This window comes from Lycium barbarum, chromosome 7 (genome assembly GCF_019175385.1).
Source record: "Lycium barbarum isolate Lr01 chromosome 7, ASM1917538v2, whole genome shotgun sequence".
Taxonomy (NCBI): Eukaryota; Viridiplantae; Streptophyta; class Magnoliopsida; order Solanales; family Solanaceae; genus Lycium; species Lycium barbarum.
Window position 1 is genome coordinate 1,399,512 of NC_083343.1, and position 12,968 is coordinate 1,412,479.

Sequence of the window (12,968 nt, forward strand, 5' to 3'; positions counted from 1 at the left end):
TATACAGTTTGGTGTAAACATGCGGAGATGCGGATAAGTATTTACCAACAAAGTGTGCCAAATAATATTGGGGAGATGAAGTAATCAACTTCCTTGAGGAACTTGTCAACCAAGGCTGGTTATATTAAGTACTGAAATAAAACAACTCCTACGTGTTAAAATTTAAAAATGGGTTTATGAAATAATTAGTGGCAAAGGATACCGCAATACGCATTGTTATGCAAGATATTAATATGCATGGAAGTCAACAACGTGGTAGACAAGTTTGAATAAATAAGAAAAAAGAAAATTAAGAACAAAAAAGAAAGGCTTTGACTAATAGTTTTGATTCAATTACATGGATTCCTATTTCCGTTTAATTTTTGCTCAAGTAGTTTTGTAATTAGCATGAATCAAACAAAAAGAATAGTGTACGCCTATTACTTAACAACTCCCACCAATCACCTGCAGAAAATGAACGTTTCCCTAGAAAACAAGCAATAAACTTACAAGAAATCACATCCAAAGGAACTCCTGGACAGTAATCTGGAGTTCGAAAGTTATACTTGTCGAACAATTGTCAAGGACAATGTCCTCGAGTGCTCAAAACTTCTACAAATCGAAATGACATAAGTGTAACTTCAGGACATTGTCCTAGATTTTGAACTTTGAAACTTATATAAGTAAAATTCTACAGCAGCGTCTTGGAGTTCGAAAATCATATAAGCGCAAACGAAGCGGTTATTTACAACTTTGTTAACTTGTGGCTACTATTCAATTACTTTGCAAATGCTGATTGTATTCTAACTCCACTACATCCAACTAGCGGGTTGGGTTGAGTTGGATTGGGTTGGGTTGGGGGTGCGACCAAAAAGTTGAATTACTTAACCATCTTGAGTCCTTGAACTAGTGTCTAGACGAATTTGTGTTAGGGTTGATCACTTTTAATGATGACAACTCTCACTAGTTATTTATTGATGCAGGAAAAAAAGGAAAGAAGATGGTCAAGGGTCTCAATCTTAAGTGATTGAATTATGAAAGGAATAGAAACAAAATTGAAGGTCTCCATTAAACAAGGAAAGAACAAAAAGATCTCAATATGTGGAGATTAAGAACGGAAGCTGAAATTACGCAATAACCTAAAAAAGAAAAAAAAAATAATCTCAAACTCATTAGCTTCAAATCTCTACCCAGTACTAAAAAAACAGGGTTTTTTGACCAAATAATTTCGACCTCACTTTTTGGTCGAAAAAAAATCGACCACATGAGGTCGAAATTTTCAGATTTTTTTTTTTTTTTTGGATTTTGACCTCACGTGGTCGATTTTTAAACGGAAAATAAAATTTCGACCGCATAAGGTTGAAACTTATTTTTGTACAAATAATAAATGAAAAAAACATTTTAAAAAATTTAATTATATAAATAAAACAATTAATTTAAAAAAAAACATATTTCGACTGCATGCGGTTGAAAATTAAATCAAATTTGATCAAATCTGACTTAATTATTTCGACCGCACGCGGTCAAAATAATAAATTTGAAAAATTTAATGTACTCCCCCAACATGAATCGTGCAATTCTCACCCCAAAAAATACCGAAACCTAATTTTATCCCAAAACTCCCACCCCCACCACACCCCTCCCCGCCGCCGACGCCCCATCCCCACCACTGCCTGTCCTCCTCCGCCGCCGCCCTTGCTGTCCGCCAGGTACCTTCTTTAATTGTTTATTTTTTGCATCTTTTATGATATGTGTGGTAGTTCTAATTTCTTGGTCCTTCAACTTTTTTAGAGGGGGGAACCACATAAGCAAGTTGACTGGTGATGTAGCTGGGGAGCTTAGTGATACATCTGTAAGTTGTGAGGAAACTAGATCCAGTTCTCAGGCTATTGCATTTTCTCCATTGGAGCAGCAAGTGCTGAAGAAGGTTGTTATCTTCTCCTTCTACCCATTATTAGTTGATCCATTAAAATTTGCCTCAGAAATGCTATTACTAAAAACATGGTGAGTTATGGAATCTAAAGCTCTTGATGATATCTTTTTAGAACCTTTTTCTCTTTTCCTTTCTTTTCCTCATTTCCTGTATGTTGGCCTATAGATTGAACAAAAAGGAAAAGTTAAGGAAGTCTGTGTAAGCTAAGTATCCTGTTCATCTTTATATTTTTGCAAGGAATAATATATCCTGGAAATATTGGAAAATGGCCATGTAATGCATGCCTCTTGGAGTCTTGGTCCTCTTTTTGGGTATAATTTAAACCTTCTCATTTACAAGTTTAAAGAAAAAATTTCTTTTCTGTACCATGATAATGTACGTTATTTTCAACTTCAGCAAAGTGAATTAATTGGAAGAGGTGGAATTGCAAGTGTATGCAAGTGGTTTGATTTCATGTTTATTTTATTCTCCCTACAAGAACAACCTTCGATACCAAACAAGTTGGGGTCGATATTAATCTTCACTAATCATGTTCAATTTTGAATTTACAGATCTCATCTTAAATATCATCACTAGTATGAAAAAAATAAGTAGTAAGTTAACACTGATTATGTTGTTTAATTGGACAGCTACGGGCAAAATAGTTGACCGGTGTTTAAATTTGTTGGTTGGTGTTACAATATAGTTGACTCGCAGATGCAACAGAGCTATTGCTTACAAATTTATTGAAGTCTAGTCATCCTTTTCTTTCTACTTTTATCAGTGTAGTTTTTCCTTTTCTCTCATTCTCTCCCTCTTTTTCAATTTTAGTTGCTCTTTTCTTAGAAGGTGTAACTATGAAAGCTTGTGGTTAATTATTAAAAGACAAAAGGTTAGGGACCTTATGGCTATTCTTGTGTTAAAAATTGTTTGTTGTGATCCTCAATGTCACTAAAAGTCGTGGTTGGTCTCCTTTTCATTTGATATCACAAGGCTCTGCTCTTCCTATGTTGGTAGATTTGGTGCTTGTTTGTTGGAAGGGTAGGAACTTTCAACTCCAGTGTCCTTATAGCTAGCGGATCAATTTGTTAGATTTGCTTTAGATTGAATTCGTTAGTAGTTTAACGAATTTCCGGCTCCTAGAGACACCAGTGGCTAAGTATATAGCAGGAAATCCATAGAGCATTGGGCTTAAGGTATTCATATCAGAATGTTTTTTTAGTAAAACATCTTTTTTCTTGTTTTTAATACAAATATAGGTTTCTCATTGTGTCTTGGGTTTTTTGTTTATTGATGTTGTATGTTTGTTTTTGCAGCCTGAGGTGATTACAGTGGTTCTGAAAGTTCACATGCATTGTGAGGCTTGTGCTCACGAAATCAAGAGGCGTATACAAAGAATGAAAGGCAAGATTATTAATTTTGCTATTATTTTCTTCACTCTTTTTCTTTTATTTAATTAATTTGGGAGTAGTAGGAGTACTATTTTGATTCATTATGTTGATTTTCTGATTATGCTTTTGTTACACTTTTCAGCTGTATTTGTTAATTAAAGGACGTTTCTTTTCTCCTTTTCGGATCTCTACAATAACATTGGATACTTAAGGATCTCTATATTCTATATATGTACCTTTCTCAATCAGTACATTCTTTTATTAGTTAGTAGAAATAGAATATTCAATTCTTAAAAATTCTCTTAAAATTCTTCAGTTTTGAGTTTAATTCAAGCACATGTCCTCCACTACTAATGAATCTTTGGAATCATTAGTAATAGTATTTACTGTTGGGTATCATCAAAAGTTGCATATATGACTTAGGAAATTGATACCATACATAATTAATTAATTAATTAATTTTCAATGGACATTAAATTAGGCGTGGAGAATGCAGAACCAGACTTGAAAACTCACAAGTGACAGTGAAAAGTGTGTTTGAGGCAACAAAACTGGTGGATTATGTAAGCAAAAGGACCGGAAAACGGGCAGTAATCGTTAAAGTAGAACCCGAAAAGAAACCCGAGGAGGAGACGAAGCCCAAAGAAGAGAAAAAACCCGACGAAAAAGAAGCGAAGAAAGTTGAAGAAAACAAAGAGGAGAAGAAGAAAGAACCAGCAGGGGCACCAGCTAAAGAAGAAGCAGCAGCAACACAAGCTAAAGAAGAAACTGTTCAAAACAAGTTTAGGTATTTTATGAATTGTGCTGATAACATGTTTTGCATTTCGATAAATTGATCTAACTTTACAATGCAGGATGTGTTTGCACCCTGTTTGATAAGATCAATATGAAAATATTGCTATGTCAGAAGAAGACGTAGTTCATGCTCTTGTTGATGAGGATAGTGGGGAGCAATCGGATCATGTCTCTAACACCCAACGTTGACTTTTTTGATTCGTATACTTTTGGATTGTAATATTGCTATGTTTTCTTGGATATGTATATATTTTTTTTATGATAGTTTTAATTCGAATTAGATGTACTTGTGAAGGTGAATTTGATTGTAGGAAGTAGTTTATGGATGTTTTAACTTTACGATGTTTAAGTGTTTGAATATAAAAAAGTAGTTTATGGTTGTTTAAAAAGTGTTTGAATGTAGTTTTAAGAATATTTAGAAGTACTTTAAATTGAAACTTGAGGTTGAATTTGATTTTAGAATGTGAAGTTTATGATTGTAGAAGTACTTTGATGAATTGGACGTGTTGATGAATTGCATTGTTGATTTGGTTGATGAGTGTGATTGGCAGGTGGGCTGTTGTAAAAGCAGCTGAATGCTGGATTTTTTTTTCAGATTTTCGACCTCATGAGGTCGAAAATTCAACCAGATATTGATAATTTCGACCTCATAAGGTCGAAATTGTACTCAGAAATTAAAATTTCGACCGCACGAGGTCGAAAATCTGGGCAACATTTTGAATTTCGACCTCATGAGGTCGAAATCTGGAAACAATATTGCCAAATTTCGACCACACGAGGTCAAAAATCTGGGCAACATTTTGAATTTCGACCTCATGAGGTCGAAATCTGGCAACAATATTGCTAAATTTCGACCTCATGCGATCGAAATTTTGAATTTTTTTTTTTTATTATTTTCAGAATATTTGTATAAAAATAATATTTTCGACCGCGTGAGGTCGAAAAAAATTTCACCCTACATGTTAGCGACCATGCCTTGTGGTCGAAAATTGGTCTTTTTCAACCGCGTGTGGTCGAAAATTTTGATCGAATTTTACTGTTTTTTTAGTAGTGACCTTGTCTTTGTTAAGTCACTAAACTGATAATTTATTGTTACCACTATGTTCAAGGATTTAGGTGATCAATTTGTACTCTAAGCCTTCTACAAAACACAACTTGTTGGAGCCTTGGCATTCCCCCTTTCTCTACTTTTAGCTCATTTTGAGACAACTATTCATCAATTCTAAGATCTTGATGAAGCTTGGAAATTCTCGAGACCCAACACAAACAATCTTGATTCCAATGAAATGCCACACCTCGAAAAAATTGTCACAGTGTAACAAGTTTCCATCACTGCTTCAGAAACTATACTTGAGGGGGTTTATTCAGCAAATGAAACACTTTGGAGAATTTCCCACGAATCTGACTGAGTTTTCTCTTGTTACAAATAGGGATGGGCATTGAAAAATCGGATCGAACCGAATTAATTCGGTTTTTCGGTTCGGTTTCGGTTTACATTTTCAGAAACTTCAGTGTTCGGTTTTTAGAGTTAGGTTCTTCGGTGTTTCGGTTTAAACCGAAATTTAATACATTACCTAAAAGATTAAAATAGTTCAGGTCCATTAAGTTTAAGCCAAAAAAAAAAATCAATTGTAACAAGCCCAAAAAAATCCCAATTATAATATCCTTAACAAAAGAAGGTGACTAGGATATGTCTTTATGATTAATGTATGTCCTTTGTGTGTTTTCTTAATTATTCTTACTGTATGTATATAACACTTAGTAATCCTATATCATGGTTATGATTTTCTGTTCTTGTGTATCATGTTTGTTTGATTTTGATTTCAATTTATCAGTTCTATGTTTTATTGCTTTTGAGAATATAAATTAGTGTAAATGGAATCGCTTCCAATATCATATCAAGAAACCGAATTGAAAAAATCGAAACCGAACCGAACTAATTTTCTTCGGTGTTCACCTTCAAAAAATCGAAATCGAAATAGCCAAACTGAAGTTCCGAACGCCCACCCCTACTTACAAATCAACGAGGATGCATTCGAAAATTTTAAGAAAATTCCTCGACTAGATCTAATTCTCATTCAGCTTCTTAACAAAATATCATCCATAAGTTGTCCACCAAGACTTAGGAGAAGTTACACTCTTAGGAGTCCTTGGTTCGGGGATTAGAATGTAGAAAAAGTTGTACGAATAAAAAAGCAAATGCGTCTGCCGGCAGTCGAACCCGGGTCTATTGCTTGGAAGGCAATTATCCTAACCGTTGGACTACAAACGCTTGTTGGTAGGTGTCTCAAGATATGTTATTAATATATCAAAATATGGCAGGTGTAATATACTACCTACATGACATGTCTTACTGAAAAATATTATTAGCTTTGGCTAACAATGTTATCTTTTCTAACACAAATTATAATTCTATTAGAATCTTGATTTTGAGACAGAATAAGATACGAGTAGCAACCTATTTTGAATACAAAAGTGAGGTATAAACCACAATACGATCTAATTCCAGATTTTACTCGTTCAGGTTTAATTGTCGTAGCTTGATAATTTGGATGTTATCATTTGACTAACGTCATTGCTGATATTGATTCGCAAAAAGAAAATAAGTGGTGCAGCCATGAATAATCAACCATCATATCTAAAATTTGAATAGGTTTAATTTATATAGTCATTAAGGTCTCCTAAACTGATCCACTAAATTTATTGACTTGTTTCTGTTGACCTTAATCATTCAATGTCTTTTATAAAAAATAAAATTTTCATTTGACTTCTTAGTTTCGTTATAGACTTTTCAAAAGGAGAAGACTAAAGTACTCCATTATTGAATGAGTTGTCTTAGTAACTAAAGTCATGTTAACTCGTTAATTATATTCTAGCTATGATATGGCAAAGTAAATATTAAGAGACAACATAGGTAATCCATAGGGCTGTTCACGGTTTTGGTTAAAACCAAAACCAAATCGAAAATTTAACCAAACCGAATAAAAAAACTAACATTTGGTTCGGTTTGGTTTGATTTGATTTTAAATTTTAAAAACCGATAATATTTGGTTTGGTTATGGTTCTATTAAAAAATAACCGAATAAATAACCGAACCAAACCGATAAATTATATACATAAATTTTATAATTATTTATATGTACAATATTAGTTTTTCATAAATAATTATAAATATTTTATACCTTTTAATCATTAATTTGATTTTTGGTCTACTTATTTCACATGATTGTTTAAGGCCTACTCATTTCACATGATTATTTAAGGCCCATGTTTTTAAGAATATGTCAAAGCCCATGTCTTTAAGTCTTTTAACTCTTTAAGTGTTAAGTGTAAACCTACTAATAGAAGCTCATGTTAGAGTCTAATGTCTTTAACTTAAATTTTTAGCCTTTCTTTGTCAGCCATTTGATTTTAGGTTGTTTCTTCTTCTTTTTTCCGAATTTATACCTTTCTTTTTTCTTGTCTGAATGAGTCCTAAACATCTAATAATTTTCATATGAAAAGGACAGAGGTTGTAGATTTGGAGGTTCTTATAGAAGATACTTCAGTAACATCAGCATTTGCTGCAACTCAAGCACATAGTAATGCCCTAATACTTCTTTCGTGGGTAATCCTCCTAAAAAGCAGAAAAGAACAACTCCTTGTAGTCGAGACCCTAGCCTTGGGGATAATGATAGAAAAACATCTGAAGTTTGGGATTATTACACACAGTTTCTTTAATAAAATGGGAGAATTGAGGACAAAATGCAAGTACTGCCTCAAAGTTTGGGATCATTACACAAAGTTTTTTTATTTCATATATTTTCATTTTAATTTTAGGTAGTCTTTATTTTTAATTAATATGTATGTTTGTAACAACAACTTAAAGCTCTTATGCTCTACTTTATTTCCAGGTATGTGTAGTAAGATGACAAAAATGGTGCAGCCACTACTAAGTTAGTTTTTAGCTCTATATGTAATAGTTTAGCAACTTTAGGTAACTTGAGTACTACACTATCACTAATAGTGAAAATGTTTCTATGATGTATATCGTTCCACCTTAAACTATAAATAAAAATTATCGTTTGAACAAAAAAAAAGACATGTCTTTTTCAACTTTTTAATGTTTTACTGATAAGTCTCATGGCTACTAGTCATAAACCGAAAAATCGAACCAAACCGAACCAACCCGACAATAACAAAACCGGTGGTTATTATTTTATTTGGTTTTGTTATGGTTTTAGACATTTAAAAACTGACTAAATTGATTTGGTTATGGTTTTAATCAATAACCGACCCAAACCGAACCATGAACACCCCTAGTCCATACACCATATATTACTGATAATAAATAATATAACAATTTACACCAACTAAATGCATAAAAAGAAAAATAGAGCAAAATGAGCAAATGCATCAAAGCACTATATATAGTAAGAAAATGAAATACAAGTTACATACAACCATCTTGTATTTGGAATTCACTGAACCGACTAATGCATAATTTGTCCCGCGTAAGTCCTGTTTAAGAGCAAAGAGCTCGAACCCAACAGGGATATTCCATTCTTGGAGCTTGAGCCTTATTTTAATAAATTACAAAGAGAAAACAAAATGCTTCTCTTATACTTTGCTATACTCAAAATTCACCTCCACTTCTTCTTCTCCATGGTTCTTCTTGCAATGAAAGTATAGCACAGTATATGCCACTAATAACAATAAATTAACCAAAGAAGGTAAAATAACCACAAACAAAAGTATAATTGCCTGGTTAATTACCCCATTAGGTTTAAGCTTCAAATAACTTTGGGATAGTAATGATGAAATTGTAGAAAATATAACATTTAACATAAATCCATTTAATCTATTCCCCTTAATGAGTCTTCCAGCTTTTGCTATGGCTTTAATTCCATAACAATCTTCTTCAATCACTGAAATAACCAAAGCCAATATCCAAACAACTGATAAATATAGAAAAAAGAGGAAAGAAATTATTCCAACAAAAACTGCTATAGAGAAAAGGAAAATATTGCTAGGGGAAATTAAAATAGGACTTAGCAAAAATATGACAATAAGAAAATAACCAATACCGAACATGCTTGTGTATAATCCAGTTATAATTGCATATGTAAATGCACTGGAAATTCTCAAGACAAAGTCTTTGAGAGAAATATTGGTATTTTTATAAGAAATAGAGGATAATATAATTGCTGCGATTTTATATAAAATAGAGAGTAAAGATAGAACAACAAGAGTTGCAACATATATAATTAGAAGCATTCTTAAATCCTTTGTAATATCAGCAAGAATTTTCATGATTTTAAAGGTATCATCAATTGAAGTAGACAAAATTGATGCCTTGAAAGTAATATCATGGATGAAGAATTTAACTTCTAAATTCAATATTAATAAAAGGATAGAGGAAAATAGAAAATAAAGAAAACTTGTTAATGCAAATAGCTTTCCATTTCTTGGAATTAATTGAAGAGATTCTTTGAGAATTGAGAGAAAACCAAAAAACTCATAACATTCCATGCTAGCTATTTCTTGAAGGTACAAAATGATATTTTGAGAGTCTACTTTTTTTTTCTTTTTTCTTTGTGTGTGTGGATTCAACAATAGCATGAGCTTGCTATTTATATTGCTTCTTCGTTTGATTACTACTATTTTATCTAATTAGTATGCTATTATTAATTTGTGTAGTCAATACATTGACTGAGTCAAAGTGGACAATAAAAGGTTTTTGTACAATTTATTTAACGAATATACAAGACATTAGACTACCAAAGTTTCTCGTGGGATGAATATGATCCTTCGCCTATAATTAGAGGTTCATGTTTGAGCCTTGTCTATAAACAAATCATGATTGGAAGCACTTTACTCTTTAACAAATTTTACACGGCACTAATTCAGATTAGTCAGGACAGAATGCAGATATCAAAAGGACATTTCCATAAAAGAAATCAGGTCGTAGTTCTTATTTTACAAATTAGTCAAATATCACATCGTCGTATATACTTTTCTCCCCAGTAATTTGATCATTCTATGATCGTTACTATTTAGGTAGAGGATCCTTTTCATGTGAGGTCCTTAAAAATAACATATGAGATTTGAAAGAATAATACATGAGAGTTTAAAGGGATATTTTCTTCTTTTTTGGATTTTTCGTTTTGATTTTTTCAAATTATAAGCGAACATAAGAGATCATTTTCGAAGAATCGACTTCATCGATCCATCCTTTTGTCAGCTGTGCTGTTGATATTTCTTTTTCAGTCTTTCCATTATATTGGTGGAAAAAGAAATCCTTTTAATTTAAAATAAATTATTGTCCTTTTAATGCAATCAAAAGTTCGTATGGAAGAATGAAGTAAGTGCCAAAAGTTCGAAATAAATTTCCTCAAGGAACTTGTCAAACAAGATAATTGCAAGGTGAATGCTTATTTCCTAGAAATTATTATAATTGACTGTATGATCATTTGACCTTTTCGTAGTTGGTTTTGTCAAAATCACAATCAAATTTTCAAGAAATTTAAATCTATTAAACGGATGAATCTAATAAATTTCTTTTTCTCTACGATAATAATGTCGATTACCATTAGGGTGTCACACCGCCGGATGTGCCCGTATTTGAACGAATCAAAATGTGTTGAATTAATAAATAACCAACCTAAACTTATACGAATTAGGCGGGTCATATTTTATGGATTAATTCTGCAATCTCTAATTACCATTATGTTTACATGACTGCTTAAAAGCACTCGAGCCATACGCTAGTATAGAGTAAAGTCAACAAATGGATAGACTTGTATAGACAAATAGCCAATTTGATCAAGTTTTTGGGAAGTCAATAGCGTTTAGTTTTATTATAAAAATAATTTATTTTAGAGAGTTGAGGTGTATGATCAAACTTTGAAAAAAAAAGTGTTTTTGAGTATTAGCAGAAGCTTTATATCAAAAGGTAAGAAAAAAACTTTTCACCAATAAGCACTTTCGGAACCTTGATTAAGCACAAATTATTGCTATAATAGTAAAAACAAGTGATATTCCAACTGACTAATCAAGCAAAGTAGCTCTCTCCAAAAGCATTTTCTAGAAAAATATTTCTGATAAAAAAACAATCTTCAAAATAAACAAAATTCGAAAATTTGGCAAACATGCTATAAGAATGAAAGTTTAAATCTTATAGAAATTATTCAATATCTTTCCCTTATTCTCTTTATCGGGTTATCCTCGGACTATGGGTTGACACTTGTGATACTTAAAGAAATTGTGAAATCTTGGTAGTTTTACCTCTTTCGGCGACAGCTGTTTGATAAATAATACTTTTTTTTTTTGGTAATTTATGAACTTTTTAGATTACGGTTTTAATTTATTTATTTTTTGACAAACTGAAAATTTTATAAAAAAAGTTAGATCACGATCTAAACTTTGTAAGTTATTGCAAATATTAGACGACAGTCTAATGTTATTGTTTGTAACATTGAACATACAAGCAAATATTAGACTCGAATCTAACATTATCTGAACGAGTAATTTACTAAGTGCTATACTACAAAACTTATAATAACAGGGACGAAATCTAAATGGTAGGCTATAAAGAAACATTTGCGTAAATCAACCTACGGAACTCCACCGGTTAATTAATTTATTTTATTCTGACAATGACAAAGAAAGACCTCGCAAATAGAATAAACACAGCGCAATTTCAAACGAAGACCTCGTAAATAAAATAAGGCAGCATAATTGTACTTACCTTGACTAGGGGTGTTCATAGTTCGGTTTGGGTCGGTTATTGATTAAAACCATAACCAAACCAATTTAGTCGGTTTTTAAATGTCTAAAACCATAACCAAACCAATTTAGTCGGTTTTTAAATGTCTAAAACCATAACCAAACCAAATAAAATAATAACCATCGGTTTGGTTATTGTCTGTTTGGTTCGGTTTGGTTGGATTTTTTGATTTATGACTAGCAATCATGAGACTTATCACTAAAACATTAAAAAGTTGAAAAAGACATATCTTTTTTTTGGTTCAAACGATAACTTTTATTTATCGTTTAAGATGGAACATACATCATAGAAATATTTTCACTATTAGTGATAGTGTCATACTCAAGTTACCCAAAGTTGCTAAACTATTACATATAGAGCTAAAAACTAACTAAGTAGTGGCTGCACCATTTTTGTCATCTTAATACACATACCTGGAAATAAAGTAGCGCATAGGAGCTTTTGGTTGTTGTTACAAACATACATATTAATTAAACATAAAGACTACCTAAAATTAAAATGAAAATATATGAAATAAAAAAACTTTAAGTAATGATCCCAAACTTTGGGGCAATACTTGCATTTTGTCCTCAATTCTCCCATTTTATTAAAAACACTTTGTGTAATGATCCCAAACTTGAGATGTTTTTCTATCATTATCCCCAGGGCTAGGGTCTCGACTACAAAGATGTCACGACCCAACCCCGTAGGCCGTGACTAGTGCCCTACTTGGGCACCCTGACATACCTATCCATATCTGATCACATCTGTCACACCCCATTTTAACCGGAGTTAAATTGGAAGTACGACATATTGGAGATTCCTGTTTTTGTTTGTTTCAAGGAGTCGCCACCTAATTATTTACGGTGAATTAGGACACCTAAAGTTTATTAAAGTTATATTTAAAGTTGACTCTGTTTAAAGTCTGCGAAACTTAAGATTCTAGGTACGGGTTCAACTAACCTAGAGGGAAGGTATTAGGCATCCTCTAAATTCCATTAATAATGGTTAACCGACCGGACTCAAATTTAATTAGGCTAAAAAATGTAAATGTAATATTTTATAATATTTAAGAAAATATTTTGTAATATTACTAAAGTTATAAATAAATGTATAAGGATGCTATCTAAAATAAGACTTAAGG

At 32.1% G+C, this 12,968-nt stretch overlaps 1 non-coding gene and 1 pseudogene across 1 annotated transcript; one reads left to right on the plus strand and one right to left on the minus strand.

Moving 5' to 3' along the window:
- Positions 1 to 839: 839 nt before the first annotated feature.
- On the plus strand, positions 840 to 4,603 carry LOC132602854 (heavy metal-associated isoprenylated plant protein 7-like; annotated as a pseudogene).
- Positions 4,604 to 6,277: 1,674 nt separating this feature from the next.
- On the minus strand, positions 6,278 to 6,349 carry TRNAG-UCC (transfer RNA glycine (anticodon UCC)). Its single transcript has one exon. It is a non-coding gene; the product is annotated as a tRNA-Gly (tRNA).
- Between the last annotated feature and the right edge of the window lie 6,619 nt (positions 6,350 to 12,968).